We start from the raw sequence: 25,105 nt of genomic DNA on the forward strand, positions 1-25,105 counted from the left end.
AACAACCTGTATTTTATTTCCACTGCCTTATTAACACGCTTTCCGGCCTTCTCGGTGGTAGTTTGTCTAGGCATTGGTTCACGACTAGCTGCACCTGACCTCAGCAGGGCAGCACTGACGACTGGGCCCCACCATATCGTCAGTACCAGCAACATTGTGAGGGAGCAAAGAATCCCAAGGCAATTGCATCCCGCCAGGTGTCGTTCCCCTTAGGGGAAAGATGCAGCCCATCTGCCCTAAAGAGGGCAACAGCCTTGAAGAAAATAGCAGGGTGCAATGTTACAGAACCACCTAAAGCAAGGACCTATTTGTTATTTTATTTACTTATTTTATTCTATTGTCCATCGCCTTATTAACATGCTTCCTGGCCTGCTCAATGGTAGTTTGTCTAGGCACTGGTTCCCGACTAGCTGCACCTGACCTTAGCAGGGCAGCACTGAGGACTGGGCCCCACCATATTGTCAGTACAAATAAACAGCGTGGGGGAGCAATGAAACAGAATCAGACTCAAGCTCACCCCCAAATGCTCCCAGAGACTCTTGCGTGGCCCTACCCCTCAAAAGGGGTCGACAAAAGCATAGCGAATCCTTGGATTCCCTTAATGGAATATCTTTGCGCATTGGAGGGGACAGGTGCTCCAACCCCCCCCCCCTTCAGACCACCTTGAACCAATGCCTTAAATTATTTTGAGTCCAGGGAGAGCTGCCATCAACTCAATCCAAGCCCTCTTGCATGCAGGAATGCAAACTTATGCTCGAGGAAGACAGCAAACATTCTCGCCCAGCTGTACCACCAGCACTGCGGGAGGACCTGCACAGGTCACACTCGACCACACCAAAGGAAGGATCTCCTCCCAAAGCATTCCCCATCTGGACATCCAGCAAATGTTCACATGGGCAGGAAGACTGAGATGGCGCCCCAGTCCAAACTCGTCAACATGCTTGCCAGCCTAGTGTACGATGCTGTGACCCAAATGTGCACAGCTGCTCCTATGAAAAAAGGAAATAACAGACAAGCATCAGCACAGACATCATTTGACACTTCTTGATATAACCCTTGTCAGCGTCAGACTTCCAATGACCCGTATTCACAATCCTGTCTACTGACAAGGCCCCCAGTGTGCAGCCTTTGCAGCAGTCCTATTAGGAAGGAATGAGGCGTGTTCAGCGGTAAGCAAGCCGCAGGCCGTAATAACTGGTGCATGACGTAAGCACATTGATGCCTGGCTAACGGGAACCCATTTTCATGCACTAGGAGCGGGCCAGCCCCCAGGGAATGAAAAGCCAAATATTCTGTTATCCATAACCGGGCAAGGGCCCTCCTCACCTGTGGCAGGAACCCTGATTGCGTGGACAGGCGGAGTCCCCAGATCCCGAGTGGTCCCCCCCCGTCATGTGGAATAACGACTCTAGACAACGTGCTATGGGATTAAATTGGCCACAACTTTATTAAATTTCAAATGTGGGTAGACCTTGGCTCAGGCATTGGGCGTTCTCCCTCCCTAGTCCCCAGCCGGGGACCTAGGGAGCATCAGGGTTATCCAGTGTGTGTGGGGGGGATGGGCCGGCTCTGGAGAACATATGTTCAAGCAGAGATAGCCGCCCCCGTTACGCCGCCGCAGGGGAGAGCAATGACGACCTTTCGGCGTACGGCCAAAGCCTCCCTTCAAAAACCCCTTTAACGGGGAACCCTGGTATCGCCGCCGCAAAGAGGAAGATGGACAAAAGGATTCCGCCCAAGGCCTGATACCGCCAAAGTTGTGACGTTTTGCTACAGGAAAGGCGAAACCTGCCAATGCAAGGAAATTCCTTTCCGGCCCTTTAACAGCGACCTTATCGTAGCAGCGCCCGCATACCTGTGGAGACAGGTTAACCTGCAAAACCTATGAAGAAAAGTTAACCTGCAAAAGAAGACATTAAAGGAGGGTGGGTAGGGTGGGAGAAGCTCTGGAGCCAAGTGAGGATTACCAATTAAGATCCACCCTCTATTGTGTGGGCAGGTAATCCCTCCCCCTACCTGGCCTGGTTTCCCTGGCAACGCTTCCCCCAGGTGGGATTGGACAACTCACTGGGGTAGGCGGGGACCTCCAGGTATCCCACCTGAGGGAAGGCAAAGCCTATGCTGATGGGGCCACTCCAGATCCAGGGCTGCACGCGTCCCCGCAAAGGGCGCCCCCCGTTTTAAGTGGGGAGCGGTCATTGTGGCACTCCTGCCCACTAAGTCTGTTTTTGAGTTCCCGACTCTAAAGACAAGCTCCAAAGGATAAGGAAAAGTCCTGAAGCAATAAGCCTCCAGACTCTCATCCCCGTGCTGGCACCAACAACCATTTTTCCAACCCTCAGTGCGAAAATGCAATGGACTACTGAAAGGAATCTCGCCTTGATCTTTAACCAGCCGACAAGTTTTAACTTGTTGCAGATACTGCATAGGTAAAATTGACCAACTTCCTGCCCGCAGTCCTATGAGGTTGGAGCCTATTCCAACCTTCCAAGGCCCTGCGCACTACAAACTTTATACAAGGGTCTCTGAAAATTAAAGCTTCAGTGTAACAGACATTGCAGCAGACTGAATTCTGATAGTTATAACAGCACGCCCAATCTGCAGCAGGTGGACCAAATACTGCAGGATCTGCTCAGAGGATGGGGGCCAATTCATTTGAATGGCCGAGGACTGCCAGCATAAGGCTAAGAAATCCATCCAGGCCATCCCATAAGAGCTAAAAGCAGAAGAGGAAATGGAAGCTGCTGCTCTCTATAAATACTAATTGTTGTCACAATGCCACAGGCGGTCTGGAAAAGTCTGGCAACAGCTGAGTCTGGAGCCCAGGATCTGAAGCGCTTCATCTGAAAATGGGATAGAGTGTCAGCAACACCATTAGAGGATCCCGTAATTTGGAGAGTAGAAAGCACAATATTAAACCTTAAGCGGCGCAGCTCGAAAGCGTGAGCGGAGGGGCGGAGAATCTGCTGGAGCGTGAGGACTGTTTTGCCAAAACGCTCACCACTACCTGGTTATCAGACCAAAAGCAGATCCGATGGCCACTGAACTCCTCGGGCCACATGTGAACTGCTACTACAATGGGGAAAACTCAAGAAAAGTTATGTCACATGATTGCCTCATCACACCGGGTTTGAGGCCATAGCTTTGCACACCAGTGGCCCTTGAAATAAAACCAAAGGGCAAAGATCCAGCAGCACCAGCATGAACCTGAAAATCCCTGTGCGGGTTCAAGGTATCCTGCCATGGCGAACTACTATTGCATGCATTCAGGAATTGCTACCATCGCCTGATATCTGCCTTCACCACACTTGGTAGGCATACACAAAGGTAAGGGGACCTCAAGCCGCAGGCAGCCTGGCCTAGTGGGAAGATTAATTAAGTGACCCAGCAAGATCGGATCTGATGAAGCATCACTTGCTACAGAGGAAGTATTACAAAATAACTTCCTTCAAGGCAGACAGCTTCTCCATAGGCAAGTGGTTTGTTTTAGCAACGATATCCACTGGATCCCTAAATAAAATGGGAATATGGGCAAAAGGTATTGAGCTATTGCTTGCCAGCTTCCAGCCCCCGCTTGAGCAGGGGGCATCTTGTGCTGCCATCATGATATGTAAATTTACAGGGCCGACGCTGGCCAGAACCCCTAAAGAAGTCCTGACAAAGCTGCCGCCGAGCCAGCTTCCTTTTCCGACACACACTCTGTGCAATGCAACTACACACTCAGTGCAATGCAAAAAACACGCTCTGTGCAATGCAACTACGCACTCCGTGCAATGCACACACAAACCCTCCGTTCAATGCAACTACACACTCCGTGCAATGCAAAAACACGCTCTGTGCCATGCAAATACACATTCCGTGCAATGCACACACAAACCCTCTGTGCAATGCAACTACGCACTCCGTTCAATGGAACTACACTCCCTGCAATGCAAAAAACACGCTCTGTGCAATGCAAATGCACACTCCGTGCAATGCACACACAAACCCTCCGTGCAATGCAACTACGCACTCCGTTCAATGGAACTACACTCCATGCAATGCAACTACACACTCTGTGCAATGCAACTACACACTCCGTGCAATGCACACACACTCCTTGCAATGCAAAAAACACTCTGTGCAATGCAACTATACCCTCCATGCAATGCACACACACTCCGTGCAATGCACACACTCCGTGCAATGCAACCGCACCTTCCGTACAATGCAACAACACACTCCGTGCAATGCAACAACACATTCCGTGCAATGCAAACACACCCTCCGTGCAATGCAACTGCAAATCTCTCATGCAATGCAATGCAATTGCAGCCCGTGCAGCGCCGTGCCCTGCAACGCACAGAGCAAACTGCAATGCGGGCACGCAAAGGTGCTTTCTCCCACTTGCATATTGCAATGTGGTGCCCATTACATCCCTCGCAGTGAGGTAACCACCAAAAGGACCTAAGTGTCCAGGTAGACCAGTATGGGAGCATGCAGCTGTCCCATACAGGGACCAATCCTGCAACCTAGGCATTACCGGCACTATGCGCTGACCCAGTGAAACCATTGCTTTTAGACCACATGGGGACACTATTCAGGCCGGAAACGCTTCCAGGCCATCGAATTCTAGGGCAAAGCCCTAGGATCACCTGCTAGGCCAGGCATAAATGTTTCCAGTGAAATAGGAGAGTTGAGGTAGCCCACAGCTTGTCCAGGTACCCCTGCTTGCCCTTTTAGAGGGAAGCACCCCTTCAAGAAAACCCAAAGTTCTTTTATCACAGATGGGCAGAACTACCCAGCAACAGAATAACCTAAAAGGAGCAGTTAGTTTTGTTTTGTTATAACAATGGCTAAGAGGGGGATATGAACCCTGTCTCCCAGGTCCTAGTCTTACACTTTAGCCAGTAGGCCACAATGGCTCGTCTCTAAAATGGCAGTTGCCACTATCGGGGCAAAACAAACTTAAAGAAAATAAACTTGTTCAGAAATGGCATAGTTCAAGAGCATATGCAGAGTGCTCATAGTCCTTGGAGGCACAGAGAGCCTATGGGGCCGTCTGCCTCAGATATACATTAGGAGCAACTGGGCCTGCAAGCAGATACATTCCTATAGCGAGAATGAGTCACTTGTCAGAGACTTAACAATTAACTGCTACCTGTAGCAGACTTAGGCTTGGAAGTTAATGTGCAGGCCGAATAGGCCTCCCTGCTTCTGCTCTTGAGAATCTTAGTCTCATAGCAATATTAAAGGAAGCCAAATTAGTGCTCCCACCCAAGGCTAGCTTAAAATTTGGCCAACAGCGCTGCACACACTCAAATTAAAGCCAACCTTCGGGGATACTATAAACGAAAGTGATTCCAGCTAAGCTGGGAACAGCCCTGACTAGCCCCACAATTTCAACGAGAGAAATGGGGAAAACCTTTTGCAAAAGAAAGCCCCTAACGGGGGCTCTTTCCCTATTGGGAAAGGCAAGCCACGGATACAGGGAGAATCTTCCCACAGGGCAGGGTAAGGGATGGGGTGGGAAATCGAACAGGAAAAAGGGGGAAATAAATTATTTAAGGGACTAGAGAGGATTAAAAAGAAAGGGGAAATAAAGAAATGTAACCAGACAATGAGAAGATTGTCCAAGTGCTCCATGTGATCCGGTGCAAAATGGCCAAGAGGATGTCCTACGTCTGGCCCCTGTATTTAAAGACTCTGACCCCTCCTCCAAATTGGCAACAATCAAAACGCCCCAGCAACCCAGTTTTAACCACTTAAAGGCTTGGGTTCCTCACCAAATTTGCCTAGTCACTGCAGGGTGGCCTGTTTCCCCAACCGCAACACGTGCTCTCTGCTATGGAGAACACACTTTGCAGTACCAATAGCCTGCTCTTCAATCTCAGAGTGGGAGACAGGGTAAAATATACATAAAGTACAAAATCATAGCAACAGGAAACAACTGAGCAATTATATCAAAAGGTAAACAAGCAAAATTACAAAATAAAAATCCAGCTTTACAAAGTATGAGACTCAAGGTCAGCAGGGCTGCCAGGTAGTGATGTGCAGATGGACAATTAGTCTTGGGGTTATCTTGACTACCAAAATGGCATTTAAAGGCCTTCCAGAACATTTTCACTGTTCTGTTCTACACACATGGGTGTAGGTAGGAAATTTAAAAAAGAAGGGATTTCCTTCCTTACACACCTTACGGGTAAGGACGCCACCAGACAGTCTCTGAGGCTAAGATGCTATGTGGGACAACACTAGACATTCCCAATCTGTTGTGCTCAAAGATAGCATCTTCCTCTGCTCTCAAAAATCACACACACTGTTTATGTCCTTGACATAAGAATTACCTTTCTTACACATTTTTTAAATTGATTCTTTATCAAAAATGGTAGAAAATAAATTATTAATATGTGCAAATACATGCCATGGAATGCAATTCACTGTTGAGGAATCGGGGGAAGGGGGGGCAGAAAATATATTTCCAGGAATTCAATTGGAAGATTTATAAATATATAACAACAACCACCACACACAAAATAATGATATTTTCCATGTTTTCGAATCTTTCCTTAGCATACTAACTGCACACACTGGAAAAACAGTGGAACACTTTATTTCTCCCTGCCAGTATTTAGCAAGCTGATTTATCTGTATTTGTTTAGGTTAGTGAATTTTACAGACACAGCTGTCAGATGTGTCATTCATGGAAGATGCTGACCTTTGCCTCCTGTAAAACGTTCCTTAAACAACGTTGAAAGTATAGGTGGGTACCTTATTGTGCAAATCCTAAATCTTCATGAAGCCTTCACAATGTTCCAATCTTCAAAGCTTTAGGATGGGTCAGATGCAAAATGATGTAGAAGGTGATCCAATGTGGTGTAGTGTTGAGACTAGGACCAGGGACACCCAAATTCAAATTCCCACTTGAATATGAATCTCACTTGAGTAGGTGTAGGAAAGTTTGGGTTATTTTTATTTATTTTTGGTGGGGAGTTAGTAGGCTCTTGACATTAAAAGCAATAAAGCCAATCTTCCATCTAATTTTTTAAATAATATTTGTACCAGTCCCTGCCATCTCTGCAGTCTGAGGCTGAGTAGGCCCTACAACCCTAGGATCTCCTACCCACCTTAATCTGACCCTGCGAAAAAACAGCATTAGAAACAGTTTTGCAGAATGAAAGTTTATCTGAATGGTGTGATCAATGGCTTTTCATCTGTTTTCCCATTGAACATCCTCCCACTGAGAGACAAGGAGTCACCGTTTCATAATCAAACTCCTAATGAAGAACTAACTGCTGTCTTCATGAATAATTTGTGTTCCCCTTGTACTTGTTACATCTAAGAAAAGGTCAGCATTCATCTTTCATCTCTCCTAAAATGCAGGCTATGGTGTTTGCTTGAGGTGCATCTGTGACTGGTGAAAAAAAGAATCATTATTGGTATTACCTATTGGGGGGAGGGGAACGAACAGGTACATAAATCAAAATATATTGTGTGTTCTCTCCATATACTCTCTTTAACTGAAGCTAGAATGTTGGTTAGTTAAAAGAAAACAGGTCAAATGTTAAAAATACAGGAATAATACTTAATATGCAATCTAGCATGAATTGAAGGTGGTCCATGAATAAAACCAAAGTAAAGCCAACAGCAGAGGTCAAGGGCAGTGCAAGGATCTACAAAGCACCAATACGCTTTATTTCAAAAGTCTAGGTCTAGGAGAATACATATTTGCTGCAGCTGCAAGACTCAGTTGCGGCCTGAGCTGAATTAGGTTGATTCAGAGAGGAAAGTGGCAGGTTGAATAAGCCTGAGGCAGGTTGAATAAGCCTAGAATGGCTATAGTTCAGGTTGGGTGGCCCAAAGCAATCTAGAGATGTCAGAGGGTGAGGTGTCACATAGAAAGGTGAGGCTAGCCTCAGGTTGAGAGAAAAATGTAGAAAGTCTGAGAGTAAGGACTTATCCACATTTCCATCTGCCACTCTCTCTGCTTTCCCCTGGTAAAACCTGCATTTTGTTGCTGAATCGGAACCAATGGAAACCAAGTGTCCCATAAATTGCTGTTTGTCCTGATTCAGCAGTAAAGAGTGTGTTTTCCAGGGGATATCATAGGGGCATATGCAAATCTGCTCAGACCCATCACTAGAAAGCATGGAACAAGCAGAAAACCCTTGAGACCCTTGTATCCTAGCATGGCACAAGAGGAAATGTGGACAAGCCCACAAAAGGGGGCCTTCCTGACCAGCTGCATCTCCCCAACAGAAAGTAGGCATTCCTGTTTGGCAGGTGCACCAGCTTGTCCCTGTGATTGAGGGGGGCTGGTGCCACATAATGTGCACATATCATGTGACATGTTGATGTCACTCACATATGCTGCATGATGTGCTGACATGTCGTGTGCACTCTGTGAGGCTTGCGTGTGTGATGCGAGCACATTGCTCAGCATGCATGAGTAATGTGAGTGTGTGCGTGCAGAGTGTACGCATTACCAGTGAATATTGAGGGGGCGCGGCCCCCTCCTTGAAAATATTTTTGGAGGAAATGTGGGATATAAAAGTGTTGATGAATAAATAATGATAAATGCAAATAAACAAGCGTGAAATGAAAATAATTGAACAAGTAATTAAATAAAAGAGCTGTTTCTTAAATAGCCACTTGCCCTATCTCATTTGGTGGGGGCACCCAGAAGGTGAGCTAAGGGCCAAGGTAGATATATATGGGAGGCAATCGGTCAGGCATACAATGCTGCAGTATTAATGACTGACCAATGAAAAGGGCCCTTCTGGGTCTAAGCTAAAAATACCATTAACCTTTGTATTTGTCATCAGGTGGGAAGTAGTTTCACTAATGAGCAACACTTTCCTTTCAAATGGCAGGAGTGTAGGAAGAAACAAGTCTTTTAAATTCCACTTATGACTCAACGTGGGTCTGTTTTCCACATGGGGATCATGTTGAGAGAGGGAGGGAGGGGCAGGGGAAAGCCACATGTATATGCAAATGTTCCCAGATGAAGAGGGTAATGGAAAATAATATGGAACTGCCAAGCTGTTCTAGAGATGAAATTGTTTAAATTGTTCTGGAGTTGGCATGCAAATGAAATATTTTGAAAGGTATTTATTAATTTGTCTTGATTTCCTTCTCACCTTGTGCCATGGTGTCAGGGTGGGTTAGACTACACACACACACACACAAGCATGCAAGTCTGGATAAATACTGGTTGCTCCAAGTGTCCTGGATACTGATGGTCTAGGTACACAACTAGCCCTTACTTAATGACTCTCTTTTACACTCAGACCTTTACAACTCTTGGCTATCCCCATTCAAACTGAGGTGCTTGTTTTCTGATTGGCTCCCCAGAATATTCTATTTTCCATGGTGAAAACCCAGTTCCTTGCATATCTGTTCCAGCCAATAGCTGGAAATACAAATACATCATCTTCCCTTCAGCAAAGTACAGCATGCAGACCCTACTACATCTTCTTTCTTCCTTTAATGTTGACATTCACTACATCGTTCTTCTTATTTCAGTGGCTGAACACCTGCTTTGCATGCAGAAGGTCACCAGTTCAATCCCTGACATCTATGGCCAGGGCTAGGAGAGAACTCTGCTTGAAACCCCAGAGAGCCACTTGACAGTCAGCATGAAAAGTCCTAGGACCAATGGTCTGATTCAGCATAAGGCAGCTTCTTATCTTCCTAAAATCCCAACTAAAGCGCATTTGCTCCTGCAAAGCCATTTTCATCAACTCTTTATTTAAATAAACTGCTCAATCATGTTCTTTCTCAATATGTGTCAAACACCACTTATTACACTCATGAATTCTAGCTGCATCCAGCAATAATTTTGTGTTAGTCCTTATATTACCATTCTTTTTATCTATAGTAAATCTAAGCATGATTTATCAGCCTTATATTATGTGAATATGTGCATGTTTTTCTAATACTACACAATGACAATCATTAAACAAAAACTTCATAACAGCAATCTAATTGCAACAACTGGGGAGATAGACAGTTTTTAGTGATGTGCCAAAATCTTTCCTTCAGTTTCTAAAAAGTTTTCTTCTGTAAAATTGACTTCAATTTTTCTGCTTCATTCTCATGCCAGTTGATCTATTTTTTAAAGAGAGAGAGAGATTTTTTAAAAAAGGAAAGAGAGATTTTAAAAAAGAGTTTGAATTGATGTAAAGAATGGTCAAGAGTGGTGCATCTGTTTTACTTTTGAATAAACACTTTTTCCAGCAGACTGAAGCCTCCCTGGTTGCCTGCACTTTCCAGATGTGGGCACCTGGGGAGGCTGCAGAGTGAAGACACTGGTGAGATTATTTGTGGAATGAAAGGAAGGTCACTCACAACCACTTCATGGCCACATCAAATGTAAAGCAAGCACAACAAAGTCCCCCTAAACCCCACCCGTGTGAATCATACAATAATAGAATTCTAGGGTTGGAATGGATTCCAAGCTTCATCTAGTCCACCACCTTGCAATGCAGGAATCTCAAGTAGATCCTATATGACTGATGGCTGCCCAGCCTTTTTTTAAATACCTCCAAGTAAGGAGAATCTGGATGCAGGTGGCACTGTGGGTTAAACCACAGAGCCTAGGACTTTCTGATCAGAAGGTCAGCGGTTCGAATCCCCGTGACAGGCTGAGCTCCCATTACTCGGTCCCTGCTCCTGCCAACCTAGCAGTTCGAAAGCACATCAAAGTGCAAGTAGATAAATAGGTACCACTCCGGCAGGAAGGTAAACGGCGTTTCTGTGCGCTGCTCTGGTTCTCCAGAAGCAGCTTAGTCATGCTGGCCACATGACCCGGAAGCTGTATGCCAGCTCCCTTGGCCAATAAAGTGAGATGAGCGCCGCAACCCCAGAGTCGGCCACGACTGGACCTAATGGTCAGGGGTCCCTTTATCTTTACCTTTAAGGAGAATCTACTAGCTCTCAAGGGAGTCTGTTCCATGGTCAAACAGCCCTTACTTTCAGAAATCGGAATCTCCTTTATTGTAACTTGAATCTATTGGTTCGGGTCCTAGTTTCTGGAACAGGAGAAAATCCTTGCTCCACCCTCCTTTTGAAACCCCTTTAGACATTTCACCCAAAAATGTCAGTAATTTTATTTCTTTTCTCATTAATTGTTGCAGAATGATTAAAAATGCAGGAGACCTTTTCAGCACAGTACTAAACTGTGCAGAGTAAAGTAGAAGAGAAGAGTTTCAACTAAAATTTATAGTGGAAACATATCTGTGGGATATAAGGTTAATTTTATGTGCAAAGCTCGTAAAAGGAAATGTGACAGAAGTGGTACAAGCAAGTGCTGCTTTACATGCTTTATGAACTAACTAAAACATCTAGTGCTGTCTGGTATCAGTTTTTGCTGGTTTACTGAGAGACGCAATGGGAAGACTCATTGAGAAAGGGTATGGTATTTTTCTGTGTATAAGATGCCCTCATGTATAAGACGACCCCTATTTTTTCAGCCCAAATTTAAGAAATAAATAATTGCAACATTCCGTGTATAAGATGACCCCCAATTTTAAACTTAAAAAAACTGGGGAGAAATATAGTATTATACACGGAAAAATACAGTACTTCTGATGCATCTTGGCATCAGGAGAGAATGAATGATCCCTTTGTGGCTTAGGGCCTTCATATTTATGGGACTGCCTCTCCTGGTATGCCCCACATAGGACCTTAAGGTCCATGAATAATCATAGTTTAGAGGTCCCGGGCCCTAAGGAAGTCAGATTATCCTCCACCAGGGCCTTCTCAATGATGGCTCCGACCTGATGGAATACTCTGTCCCATGAGACCAGGGCCCTGCAGGATTTAACTTCCTTCCACAGGGCCTGTAAGACAGAGCTATTCCGCCTGGCTTTCAATTTGAATTTAGCCTGATCTTTTATTCCCCCTCCTTCCCTCCCCCTCCCCTTTTATGAAGATTACCCGCTCTGGGATCCCACAGCTAATTCTCCCCTGGTCTCCTCGCTGGCCTAATTTAGCCAGCCAGCCCTGGTGATCATCTAATGTTTATTGAATGGATTTCCCCCCTAAATTGGTTTTTGAATTCTGAATTTATTGTTATTCACGTTTTATACTGTATCTTATGCTGTTTTTTGTTTCATCAATTAAGTGTTTTAAATTTGTTGTTAGCCGCCCTGAGCCCGGTTTTCTGAACCATGAAGGGCAGGGTATAAATAAAAAAAATATTATTATTATTTATTAATAATGACAAACATAGAGGCATGGGAGAAGCAATATCGTGGCAGGTACTCAAACCGAGATACAGCATTTGCTCTTATTTGTGGGTGGGTGCACTCGGCACTCACAAGAACCTTTATGCAATTAATACTCAAGTGTAATCCTCTTTTATGGTATAATAGTGTATCTCAGCACGTACTTCAGAAATTATTGATCTAGTGAGAAGCTTCACAAAGAAAGGGTACACTGTCCCCAATCTTCCCAGTGTTCTTATGTTGAATCAGTTTGAGAAGCCTTTTTGTACTGCTCATGCTTACCAATTTGGGTGAATGAGAAACAGATATATTGGGAATAGTGTGCCTGACATTTTCTGGCTGCACAGAATTTTGTTATTTGGAGGGTGCATTGCATGTCCCTTCCAGTATAAAAGGTAAGATGCAAATTCCCCCTGAAATGGGTGGCATTTAGAAGACTGAGCCTTACAGGTGAAAGTCAGAAGAAAAAACAAGGAAGAAAGCACATAAAAGGAGGATTGTAACTGATCTGAGTAAAACTTCTGAGACAAAGATGAAATGAAATAACTGTTTTGCATTCCCAAATATAATTTTGTGTGTCACTGTGTTGTGACAATGCATTTATAGCAACCACAAGTAAGAATACATAAACACCCCGGTGTTGGACTCAAACACAGATTTTTCTGGTCATTCCCTTCAAGTACTCATGATAGCTGCTCTAACATGAGTTCTAAGAAGAGAATTGCTTTCCTAGTGATTTATTAATTATTCTGCATGATTTATGTTGTAATTAATAATAATAATAATAATAATTTTTATTTATACCCCGCCCTCCCCAGCCAAGGCCGGGCTCAAGGCCAAGCAATAATAAAAACAAACTGAATGAATACAACTTAAAAACAAAATTAAAAGACATTAAAATATTACAACATTAAAATAAAATGTAGCCTCAACGCAGGAGGAGAAGGAAAGAAAAAAAGGAAGAGAGGGAGGGAATCAAATTGGCTCCAAGCCAAAGGCCAGGTGGAACAACTCTGTCTTACAGGCCCGGCGGAAAGAAATCAGATCCTGCAGGGCCCTGGTCTCATGAGGCAGAGCGTTCCACCAGGACAGAGACAGAGTTGAAAAGGCCCTGGCTCTGGTTGAAGCCAATCTAACTTCCTTAGGGCCCGGGACCTCTAGGGTGTTGCTATTTATGGACCTTGAGGCTCTCCGTGGGGCATACCGGGAGAGGCGGTCCCGGAGGTACGAGGGTCCTAGGCCGTGAAGGGCTTTAAAAGTCAAAACCAGCACCTTAAAACTGATCCTGTACTCCACGAGGAGTGGAGTATTGTGGTGCTCTATTATATTATTGTTATTCATTGTTTGTAAGCCACTTTGTTACTTGTGTGAGTAAAAAGTGGTATAGAAATATGAAGGAAGGAATGAGAAGCACCTTGCTGGATTGGGCCAAAGTCCCATCTAGTCCAATATCCTGTTATCATGCTAGCCAACCAGATGTCCCCATGAAGCTGGCAAGCAGGTTCCCCACTTGCAGTTCCCAGCGAATGGCATTCGGAGGCATAGTGCCTCCAACTATGGAGGTAGCACATAATAATAATGGCCAACAGCCATGGATAGCATTATCCTCCATGAATTGGTGTAGTCCTCTTTTATTATTATTAAAACGCAAAATTCAGGCTAAAACATAATCCACACAGAAATCAGGTGCGGAATATTGAAGCAGAGCTAAAAAGGGGGGTGGGGTAGAGACATCAATAATACACCCCAGACTTTTGCTATAATACAAATTATAGCAAGTCTAAAAATACAGAAGCAACATTTTAACATAGGTACCCTGCATTTCTGCCAAATCTTAGTTTGTAAAACTCTGCGCCTATTTGCGTGTCAAGGTCCCCCAAGCCACCCCTAAATAATTCACAATTCACACATAATTTTTGTTTAAGGTTTTTGGCATAATTTTGGCCACAACTTTATTAAAATACATAAATGTGATTGGTTGCTTAGCATTGGTTATGACTATCTGTCCCCGCCCAGGGACAGAACTGACTTCTAGATTCCAGCGAAAGCTAGTGAGGGAAAACAATATTGGGGAGAGCATGGAGCCCGGCACCAGACCCCCCCCCCCCGCATGCTCCCGGGGGCTTGCTTGGCCCTAAGCCCCATTCAGGGGTACGAATGAAAGAATGGCAAGCCCCTGGATTCCTTTAATGGAATTCTCTTTCCGCAGCAGCATTGGAGGGGCAGGCACTTACCCCTCCACCAACCAATTTTTAAACCAACGCCTAAGCGCAATCTTACAAGTTGTGATGATTTGCTACGCAGTAGGCAAAAACCAAATGGCACCAGCCAATCTGCCAAATGGACAAAATTCCTACCAGGCCCCTGCCCCAAAAGCAGATGACCCCATGACAGGCACAGCAAGGTCAATGCAATAGCCCTAGATTGCGGAGGGTGGGCGGGTGATCTGATGCATGCAGCAAAAGAGCCCAATCAGTGCTGCGTGACTTGATTTTATAACCTTTGGTCCATCCCCCTAAATGGCAACACCAAAATTTGCCCAGTAACCCAACCGCCCAATCACTGTGGATGGTCATCCATTCTAACCCGCCCAGCAACAGAGGGGTGGCCTGTTCAGACCCCACCGCAACACATGCTCTCTCTGAAGAGAGAGAACACACTTTGTAGGCCCAGAGGGGGTTTGGTCATGTTCTGCATTATTAATTCAATCAATAAAAACATACCAAACAGGAAGCATTTTGGCCCTTACTTTTCGTACAGAGCCAATCAGATGTATCTGCCTGCTGACATAACTGAGAGGGAATCAGGCCCACCAGAGGTGTGGGGAGCGCTTCATGACCTGATGAAGAATCCCAAGCCCTTTAGAAGCAATCACACACACAAACACTATTAACAAAAGGAGGATTATTTTAAACCCTGATTAAACTATTCATAAATATCTCCCTCCATCACCCTATTTGGCTCTGACATATAATTGTATAATTTTGTTGGGGGGGGGGGGGAGGTAATTTGTGGGCACATGGAAATCTAAAATGGAGAGCCTGTCCCATCCTTAATTATTATTTGTGAATGTGATATGAGTACTCCTTGTATTTAACTCCCACATTCCAGCATGTATACATATTTAGTATATAATTACTATAATTGTAGAAATTGGGCATCCTTTAAGACTGGTACTTTTTTAAAGAGGGCGCCTCCATTAAAATAAGAGGTGGAAACAAAACTTTATTATATAATCACCCCATACTGATTTTTTTGCTTCTGGTTTATTACATATACATGTCTGGTATATAATATCACTTCATAGAGGTGTTTTTTAAAAAAAGAAAGTTTGTGATCAATTTAATGTAAAATGAAACTTCAAAATAAGAAGTACCCATCAGTGGAATGACTAATTGCTTATATTCCCCCACTTTCTCTGTTGCTATAACTATAGCTGGTCAATGGCAGTCACTACAACACTTAAACGGCTGAGTGTGGTTGCTGTTTTGAAAACAATAGAATAAAATAAAGACTATGGCACAAGAACGTGTGGAATTCTGTTGTGTCAACTTTAAAAAAAAAAAAAGGGATTCAAGCCCCCCTTCTCATTTCTTTATGCAACCTAAGTGAAGCGATCATGCTTAAAAACCCATTGAAGTTAATGGTGCCTGGCGATGCTCAGAAGCAAAATACATATGACTTCAGGAGAACCAAGAATACAACAACACCAAAGTCTTTTGAGACAGAATTGACAAATCTGTCAAGTTTGATTTCCTCCTGTTTCAATTTTTCCCCATCTCTAATTCTGCTTGCCTCATTTCTGAAATATTTCCAAAAAGGTTTGTTTATTCTAATATTTTCATTCTCTGATGCAATTTTGGGTAATTTTTTTTTTTTGGTAGCAATTTCCTCTAATATGAGGATTTTCTTAAAATGCACAGCACATTGCATTTGTGCATTTCCACACATACCAGAATCTGGTCCTATAAGAGAAAGCAATGGTCAGCTACTTGGAGGGCTGTAAAAGAGGATTTGACAAGTTAGATGAGGCTACTAGCCACAATGGCTACTTTGACCTGTTCTTGCCTTTTTGCACACATTTATTGAGTAGAGAAACTGCACCACAAAGTCCTAAAAAATCTAGCTATGTATTGGCAAAGGAAATAATAATTAGGTAGGTTAACAGTAACACGTGACCCATACAAAATTTTCCCTCATCACTACTTCTGATGCAAAAATATATCTGTAGTTTTATCTTTGCTCTATTTAAAGGCACTATATTTTGACTCTTTGGTTTTATACAGCAAATGCTGTTCATTTTTCTAGAACCAAATCAGACTTTGGTCCTAACCTTTGCTAATCCTGTGATAAAGACCTATATTGATTAGCACATTTTAATTAGCAGGGATTTTAAAACAGAATGGGATACCTCATTATCATCTGTCAATCAGATATATACCTTCTGTGGAATGCTCCTCCAAAGCTCTTGGGAGGTTTTCTGAACTCTCAGAAATAAAATTTAGCTATGCACTATCACAGCTCAGTTTTTCCTCTTTATTAATTCAAAGATAGCCTAGTTAATGTTTTGGAGCCAAATCAAATTGATGGCATTTTAGCCCAGCATCCTTCAAGGTGTTATAAGATAGAAAGACCTATTTGTGTCAGGATAGTGCCAGCATTTTACTGATCTAATTATGCACTTGAATATATGATTATTCATTTTACATGCGGAAGTAATTATGCTGATTGCAAAGAAAATTCCTTCAGAATGCACACCTAAAGGCAAGCTAGGTGACCCAGAACACTCAAATCGGATAGGATGCTAAACCCCCACCCCTGCAGATTCAATGAAGCAAGCCAAGGAAATGAAAACAAAAACAAAAACAAAAAACACAACCCTCTTTATCTATACCAGCATTCTGATGTTCACCTTTCTCCCTTTAGAGAACACTTTGCACATTCTCTTTTCTACAAAAGAAAATGAGTGTCTGCAGTGGACCCTTTGCATTCAGTACAGTGGTACCTCTAGTTACGAACCTAATTCATTCCGGAGGTCCATTCTTAACGTGAAACTGTTCTTAACTAGAGGCATGCTTTTGCTAATGGGGCCTCTTGCTGCCACTGTGCCGCTGGCACACGATTTCGGTTCTCATCCTGGGGCAAAGTTCTCAACTCAAGGTAACTCTTCCAGGTTAGCAGAGTTTGTAACCTGAAGTGTTTGTAACCTGAGGCATTTGTAACTTGAGGTACCACTGTAGTAGTTTCTGGAGATGTTCTAGGACACACTACAATGCTGTTCAAATAAGCAATCATCGCAGCAGTCCACCATGTGAGAATGTAAAGATGAGGGGGGAGCTCAATTCAGTTTGCATTTACTTAATTAGCACTTTCTGAAACAATGCAAAAAACACCCTTCAAGATTTGCTCCTCTCTGTATTTTGCAATGCAATTCTCCAGTTTGGTAGCAGTTCTTCCCCCAAGTAATGATCACAAAACCCCATGTACTAGGTGAAAGTTTGCAAAATAAATAAATGCACATATGTGAAAATAATGTAAGAAAAACTGCATTGCAAAAATGTGTCAAAAATTGGGCAAAACTTCCTTTAAAAATGCTTATATTAGGAGAAATACGTGGAAATGTGGAAGGCTGAATATAAGAGAAAGAAAGAGAAAGTGAAAAAAACTGAAATGGAGAGATTTGCTCATGCCTACCTACAGTCATTTGGTGAACACTGGAAGGAAAGATGTGGGCAACTGACTTTTGTAAGATATTGGTTCAGACTGATAGTGGCACAGGGACAGCAGCAAGCATAAGGTGAAGACTCCAAGGTACATGAGCAAGGTATAAGTTTTGTAACTGGATAAAAGCTATAGAGGTGTCCTAACAATTGGCAAACCCATCTCACCAAGTTTTTAAAGAGGAGGTAGGGCGAGGTCACCCACTAGACTCTTTTGTCCTGCACTGTCTGGGTGTGTGTGTCTGACCTTACCTACAAAAACAACACCAAGTTACTTACAAATTCTCCAAAGGTCAGATTCATGTGCTTTTCCATACATCAATTAGAAAATTTGCACAGGCAGTAAAACATAGCTTATTTATAAAGTGGTGAAAGTTCCTAAACTATTGATACAAGAACACAAAGGAGACTTGTGAAAGCCAAGTGGCTGAGCTGGAGCAACCGGCTCAGACTGTCACACGCTTAATTCAAAGGTAGACTAGGACAGGTACAAAAGCTTGGTTATTCAAGCCATTCTAAGCTTGTTAGGACATCTTACTCTATGGTGTTAAATTAGACTTAAGCATGTTGGCTATATGATGCTGGTTGCCCTGCAAGGAGAACCCCTCTTCTCCATCCTTGCTTTCCCACCTTCCAGTGCCCCATCTCCTTCTCCATTCTCCTCCTCCTCTTCCTATTGCATTTGAGGTTTCCAAACCTTGCCAGATCCTGACAGATTTAAGTTCAGTCACTGTCGCCTCTTATTAAAAGGAAGAGGTAGGAGGTGGTGATGGGAAAGGTCTCTGCCTGAAACCTTAGAAAGAGGCTTCTGATGGAGCAGACCGCAATGGGCTATATAGTCTGGCCTGGAACAAGGGAGCTTCCTATGGCTCAGTTTACCATTATTGAGCTTATCCTTAAGTAACCCTTGATAATCTTCAATGGAAATTCATGACTTCTCAAGGTCCCAATCTGAAAACTACAGACCTCACCAATCAGAGCTTGCATACTGCTTTTGTACTAGAATTCAAATACAGAAGGTAGGGAAAGTGAAGGTCTGCTGATTTTGATATTTATGAGAACATTTTTTCATATATGAAGTTGCCTATTACTGAACAATTTGGACTATCAAACCCACTCTTCACCCAACCTGCTGCCCACTCAATGTTTTGTACAGTGGTACCTCAGTTTAAGAACAGCCCTGTTTACAAACGATTCAGTTTATGAACTCTGCAAAACCGGAAGTAGTGTCCCACTTTGTGAAACTTACCTCGGACTAAAAATGGAAGCCAAATGGTGGAAGGGCACCAGTGGCGGGAGGCCTCATTAGGGAAAGCACACCTCGGTTTAAGAATGCTTTCGGTTTAAGACTTCCAGAACGGATTAAGTTCGTTAACCAAGGTTGTTGTTGTTTAGTCATTTAGTCAAGTCCGGCTCTTCGTGACCCTATGGACCAGAGCACGCCAAGCACTCCTGTCTTCTACTGCCTCCTGCAGTTTGGTCAAACTCATGTTGGTAGCTTTGAGAACACTGTCCAACCATCTCATCCTCTGTCATCCCCTTCTCCTTGTGCCCTCCATCTTTCCCAACATCAGGGTCTTTTCCAGGGAGTCTTCTCTTCTCATGAGGTGGCCAAAGTATTGGAGCCTCAGCTTCACGATCTGTCCTTCCAGTGAGCACTCAGGGCTGATTTCCTTAAGAATGGATAGGTTTGATCTTCTTGCAGTCCATGGGACTCTCAAGAGTCTCCTCCAGCACTATAATTCAAAAGCATCAATTCTTTGGCGATCAGCCTTCTTTATGGTCCAGCTCTCACTTCCGTACATCACTACTGGGAAAACCATAGCTTTAACTATACAGACCTTTGTTGGAAAGGTGATGTCTCTGCTAACACTGTACCCCTGTACTATAATACCTATCAGCCCCTCCCAGCATGGCCAGGGGTATTGGGAGTCATAGTCCAAAATACTGGGAGGGCACAAAGTTGGAGAAGGCTAATGTAACCAAGTATTGCTCACAAATCTTCCAGGTTTGAGTCCGATTGCAACCAACCTAGCTGCTTTCAATTCTTTCAAGTAGAGCTGTGCCGGTCATTATACTTGGCAGCTTCTGCAAAGAAAGAGTGTGCGCTGCCATTGATCTGTGCTTTGCTCAGCCCTGAATAGTATGCTGTGATGTTATAGCTTCAGAGCTGGGTTGCAATTGCCAAATTAGTTCCATGGCTATTTGAAATATCAAATAATGTTTATTGCAGTCTAGCTCCTGTTTACCATCTTTGATGCCAGAGGCATGAACATTACTTCCTAAGTACCTCTCCCAGACCATCTGCTGAGGCACAAAGGCCAGGTCGAACATTCCAGCACACTCTGCAGTAGTGCTCTGCCGAAACTGACCCTCTGATTTCTCCAAACTTCCCCCCCCCCTTCCATATTTCCATCTCATTCCCAAGGCATGTTAGAATTTCTCTGGGATTTTGGTAGGTGAAGAATCAACCTTACTTTTTTGTTGTAAGGGGGCTTTGAGTGATCTTCTTCATCTGCCTTCCTTCCTTCTTTCCTTCCTTCCTTCCTTTTCATCAAATATTTCTCAGGAACTCTGCAGCCTCCCCTGATCTGAAAAATCCCCATAGAAAATGTTTTCCTGACAGCTTCCCCTGAGCTTCAATGGAAGCACATGAAAACTGCCTACTGAGTGTTTGAGATCGATGCACTCATTGGTTTTGTGTTTAAGGGAAAACCTTCCTCTTAGCTTTTAAAAAAATATTTCTGCACTGATGTCCTTAAAAATGAAGACACTTCACTTTTACTTTTTTTTAAATGACCAACAGCTGTCAGGCATGCTGCAAGCAGCCTTGCTGACTTTCCTGTATTTACTTCAAAGAAAACCCAGCTGAGGGTGTTACAGGATTTTCAGGAAGCTCAAGCAAACTCAAGATGGCTGCTTAGATTGTTGATCACCAGATTTGTAGAATGAAAGGAGGGAGACTCACAAGCAGCCCTTACCTTCCATGAAAGAAACATAAGCACAACAAAAACTCTGTATCCTACCCTTATGAGTTTCACCAAAAGTTTTTCTCCCTTTGAATAATTTTTCGATGAAGAGCTTTTTAGTACAGCACTATTGCCAAATGAGAGAGAAAGAGAACCTAGGTTACTGCTATGGAGATGAAGAGCCACCATTGTCGGAAGAAACAGGCTCAATATTTAATTACTGGGGCTAGCCTATTTTCTGCTATGCTGTAATTTATAGGGATGTCAGATCGCAATCTAACTCCCCAGTACACTCAGGGAACTCGGATGAATTCTGTGTTTTCATCTCCAATCCTTAGATTATAGAAACCATGGACAAGTTACTTGTTGTAGTAATCAAAACCAGACCATAATCATTTAATGGAAGATGAGTTCCAGATCAAACTGCATTGTTAACTATTTCTGATTTGTTCTTGGATTTTGTTTTACTCTTGTATTAAAAGGCACAATTTATTTGTGTGTGCATTTTGTGTGTTTTTTTCTGCTGTGACTGTCTTGATAACTCTATATGGCATTAGATGTATAAGCTCTTTAGACAAAAGAAAACAAATAGGAGTAAATTACTGAAGTCATAAGGGAAAGGAAGTTGTATTAGCCTTCATGACTGAGTAACTGCAATGAGCTCCATGTGAGAATTCCTTTGCACCTAATCTAGAAAACTGTAGGACAATTTCTGATAGGAGTGAAACCCTGTCAGCACATAACATCTCTGCTCAGAGATCTTCATTCGTTGCCAATTTGCTACTGGGCAAAGTTCAAGAGGTTACTCACAGCATAGGGACCCTGTTGGAAAAGACCCTGAGAATCACCTCGTCCAACCCTTACAATGCAAGAATCTTAACTAAAGCATCCATGGCAGATAGCCATCTAACCTCTGCTCAAAACCCTCCAATGAAGGAGAGTCCACCACCTCTCATGGGAGTGGAGTGTGTTCCAATACTGAGCAGTTCTTGCTATCAGAAAGCTCTTCCTGATATTTAGCTGGAATCTCCTTTCTTGTAACTTGAAGCCATTGGTTTGGACCTACCCTCCAGAGCAGGAGAAAACAAGCTTGATCCATCTTATATATGACAGTGCTAGATATTTATAGATGGCTATTGTATCTCCTCTCAGTCTCCTCTTTTCCAGGCTAAACATACCCAACTCCTTCGACCGTTCCTCAAAAGGGTTCCAGACCTTTGATCATCTTGGTTGCCCTCCTCCACACACATTCCAGATTGTCAACATCCTCCATAAACTGTAGTTCTCCAAATTGGGCACAGGCCAAATTGGACACAAGCCATTGGTGTGGGCTGACCATGGCAGAATAGATCAAAGCCATTATTTCGCCTGATTGGGACACTATACTTCTGTTGATGCAGCCTAGAATAGCATTAGTCTTTTTTGCTGCTGCATCACACTGCTGACATATATTAAGTTTGTAGTCCACCCCCTAGTTCCTTTTCTGCATGAACTCCCTGTCTATTGTCATCAGGCAGACACCTTCACTGTACTGTACTCTCTTTGGTGCCTGCTAAAAAATTATTTGTTCAGGCAAGCCTTTCCTGACATGTAGAATCTTGTCATGTGTGTTCAGTTTATAGCTTACTGCTGATTTTAATCATTTTTTTAGTGTTTTCAATAGTGTTTTTAGCTGATTTTTAAAACTGATAATTTTATTGTTTTACTCTTTTTGTAAACCACTTTGATGCTTTATTATAATCAAGTGAAATGTTACCAAACTTGTGAAACAAAAGTAAATGAATAAAGTGCCATCTTTCAATATATCCTTACAGTTTCTCATATGTATGCAGATGCTTCATAACAGAGGAGCCATAGCGCAGTGGAAGAAAGTCTGCTTTCCTTAGAGAAGGTCCCTATGTACACAGTTCACCACCGCCAATTTAAAACATGGATAGGCAGATCAGTTTAGTTCTAGTCTATGTCACTTTTCTTTTTTATAATAATTTTTATTAAGGTTTTCCAAATTAAGACAAATCAAAACAAATTAAATCCAATCTATAAACTTTTTGCCAATAACTAGGACTTCCCCTCCCTACCCCCTCTTGTGTTCCAAATCTTCCAAATAAGCAATTAAATTCAACAAGTTCTTATCCCCAAATTACACTCATCATCAATAACCCAATTTATCCAAATTCCCATCCCCTAAGATCGATCTATACCCTTCCACGAGTTTCCCCCTTTCAAACATAGTACAGATGGAAATAAGATAAATATGAATAGTAATTTTACAGCCTTTGGATTCCAATTTTCCCTCCCCTCTTTCCCCTTTGCGTTTCACCTATCCCTCCACTTCTAATATCTTCCTGGAGTTCCCACATTACACTATGTCCCTCAGGTTCTTTGCCAGTCTTTGATTACGGATGTCCAATCGTAGAAGGAGTCTATCAAAAAAGGGCCCATTTCTTCTATCCAGGTTTTTATATCCAGGAGTAAAAACTCCAATTTTGTATCCATAAGCTTGTCAAACCTGAATATCCCAAATGTTCCCCCAGTTCTGTCCAGTTCTTGTTATTTCCTTGTTCTTGTCAATTATTCTCCTCCTTTTTATTTCTCTGTTCTCCCACAGAAATGTTCTTTTTCCAAAAGTTTCTAGTGTCTCTGCAGAGGCTTGTTATTCATGGAGCAAAGCATTGCATCATGTTCCTTTCATTTTCCAACAAATAGTTCCATTGTTTCCCGTAGTGTGTAGACCTCTGTAGACAAAATAATGTTCCATTCCTGCAGTTTCCCAGGAGATTAAAAGTTCCATTCAACTGTTCAAGTTTCCTGTGAAAAACACATGCAATATCCCTCGGCTCCTCTAGGTGGATTGCAGTAGCAAAGTTCCCTTCCAGAATCACATCCACCAGACCAAGTAGCTTGTTGACCGATATTTAAAACAGTTTGTATTCAATTTATAACAAATATAACCGGCAAAGTCCTCATAACAAAATCTCTATTTTAATCTTCCTTTTTGACAGCTCTTTGACAGCTGTCAAAACCTCCATCGCTTTTCTCCAGGCAGTTTCACGAATCGCTCCAGGGATTCCGGGGGGGGGGGGGATTGCTTTTTTTAAAACAATTCCACTTTTCTCCTCCAGCTCAATCTTATAATTTTCCCTCGCGAAGTTGCTGATTCGGCAAGATAAGGTTACACTCGATCTTAGTTGTCTAGTCCTTTGTTTTGGCTCTTCTACAATTTAGGGGTGGGCTGACTTCCTTTTTTCCGCCTCCCCCGTTCGCTCCGAATTTTAAAAATTTATCCCCTTTTTTTAGTCCATATTCCAATTACTCACGGGTTCTTCTTTAGAGCCGAATTTTCAATAGAAGAAGTCAGCGCTCTCCGCCGGATGGCATGCGGCTGCGCTCGGCAGGGATAGCAGAGAACTCAAAGCACCACGCTTCTCCCCGGCACCCGATCCGTAGCCTTTAAAAAGGCTCCTTCACGAGTCGGGAGAGCGCTAACGGTGCCAGCCGAGTCTCCATGTCCACGGCCTCCTCTGGCCGTGGTTTTTAAGGGTCCCCGCATCGCCGGTGCGGTAGGACCCAGCCCCTGCCAAGCCGGCTCCCTCCGGAGCTCGGAGGGAGTCCGCCATTCAGCGATGGCGCCGACCCGGAAGTCTAGTCTATGTCACTTTTCAATGTCTTCATTCATCAGCATGTTTCCTCTTTTTCCAGCATCCTTTTCCTTTAAAAACAAAACAAACCCCCCACACAGTGAAATGGTTTGCATCTTTTCCCCTGTACATTTTTTTAAAGCTGGAACTGTATCAACAATATGTGAAAACTGAAGAATACCTGCATTCCACTCTCTGAGCATGTCTGAGAATAGTAAATTGGGCTGTTTTGCTTAAGACTGCAGATTGAACAAAATCCTTGAGCATCTCTATTTTCCTTCTTTCCTTTCCTTTTTCAAAGCATTCTGGGGAGCAGGTTTGACCTTTACAGGAGATGCTAAGCTATACAGCCAAATCTGGTCAAAGGAGATTGGGTTGGGAGGTCTGACACTTACTCATATATTGCTATGCTTGTTTACTTGCATAACTAAGGATACTGCTGCAGTAAAGGCAAGCTTGGAGTGGACTGGCAATGGTCCTACAAGGAAAGTGTGTGCTCAGTGTATCTCTCTGGGCAAAATGCCATATACTGTACTGTACAAGCCTGCCTAACACAGGCATATTGCCCA

General features: G+C 43.2%; 1 long non-coding RNA gene across 1 annotated transcript in view; it reads right to left on the reverse strand.

The window, feature by feature from the left end:
- Positions 1–3,987: 3,987 nt before the first annotated feature.
- Positions 3,988–25,105, reverse strand: part of LOC310837041 — a 429,589-nt gene continuing 408,471 nt past the window's right edge. Inside the window, exons 2-3 of the long non-coding RNA XR_014560365.1 lie at positions 4,176–4,279; positions 3,988–4,098 (exon numbers count right to left, since the gene is read on the reverse strand). This is a non-coding gene — a long non-coding RNA (uncharacterized lncRNA). The remainder of the gene's footprint in view (positions 4,099–4,175; positions 4,280–25,105) is intronic.

Source organism: Podarcis gaigeae (assembly GCF_964106915.1).
Source record: "Podarcis gaigeae genome assembly, chromosome: Z".
Classification (NCBI taxonomy): domain Eukaryota; kingdom Metazoa; phylum Chordata; class Lepidosauria; order Squamata; family Lacertidae; genus Podarcis; species Podarcis gaigeae.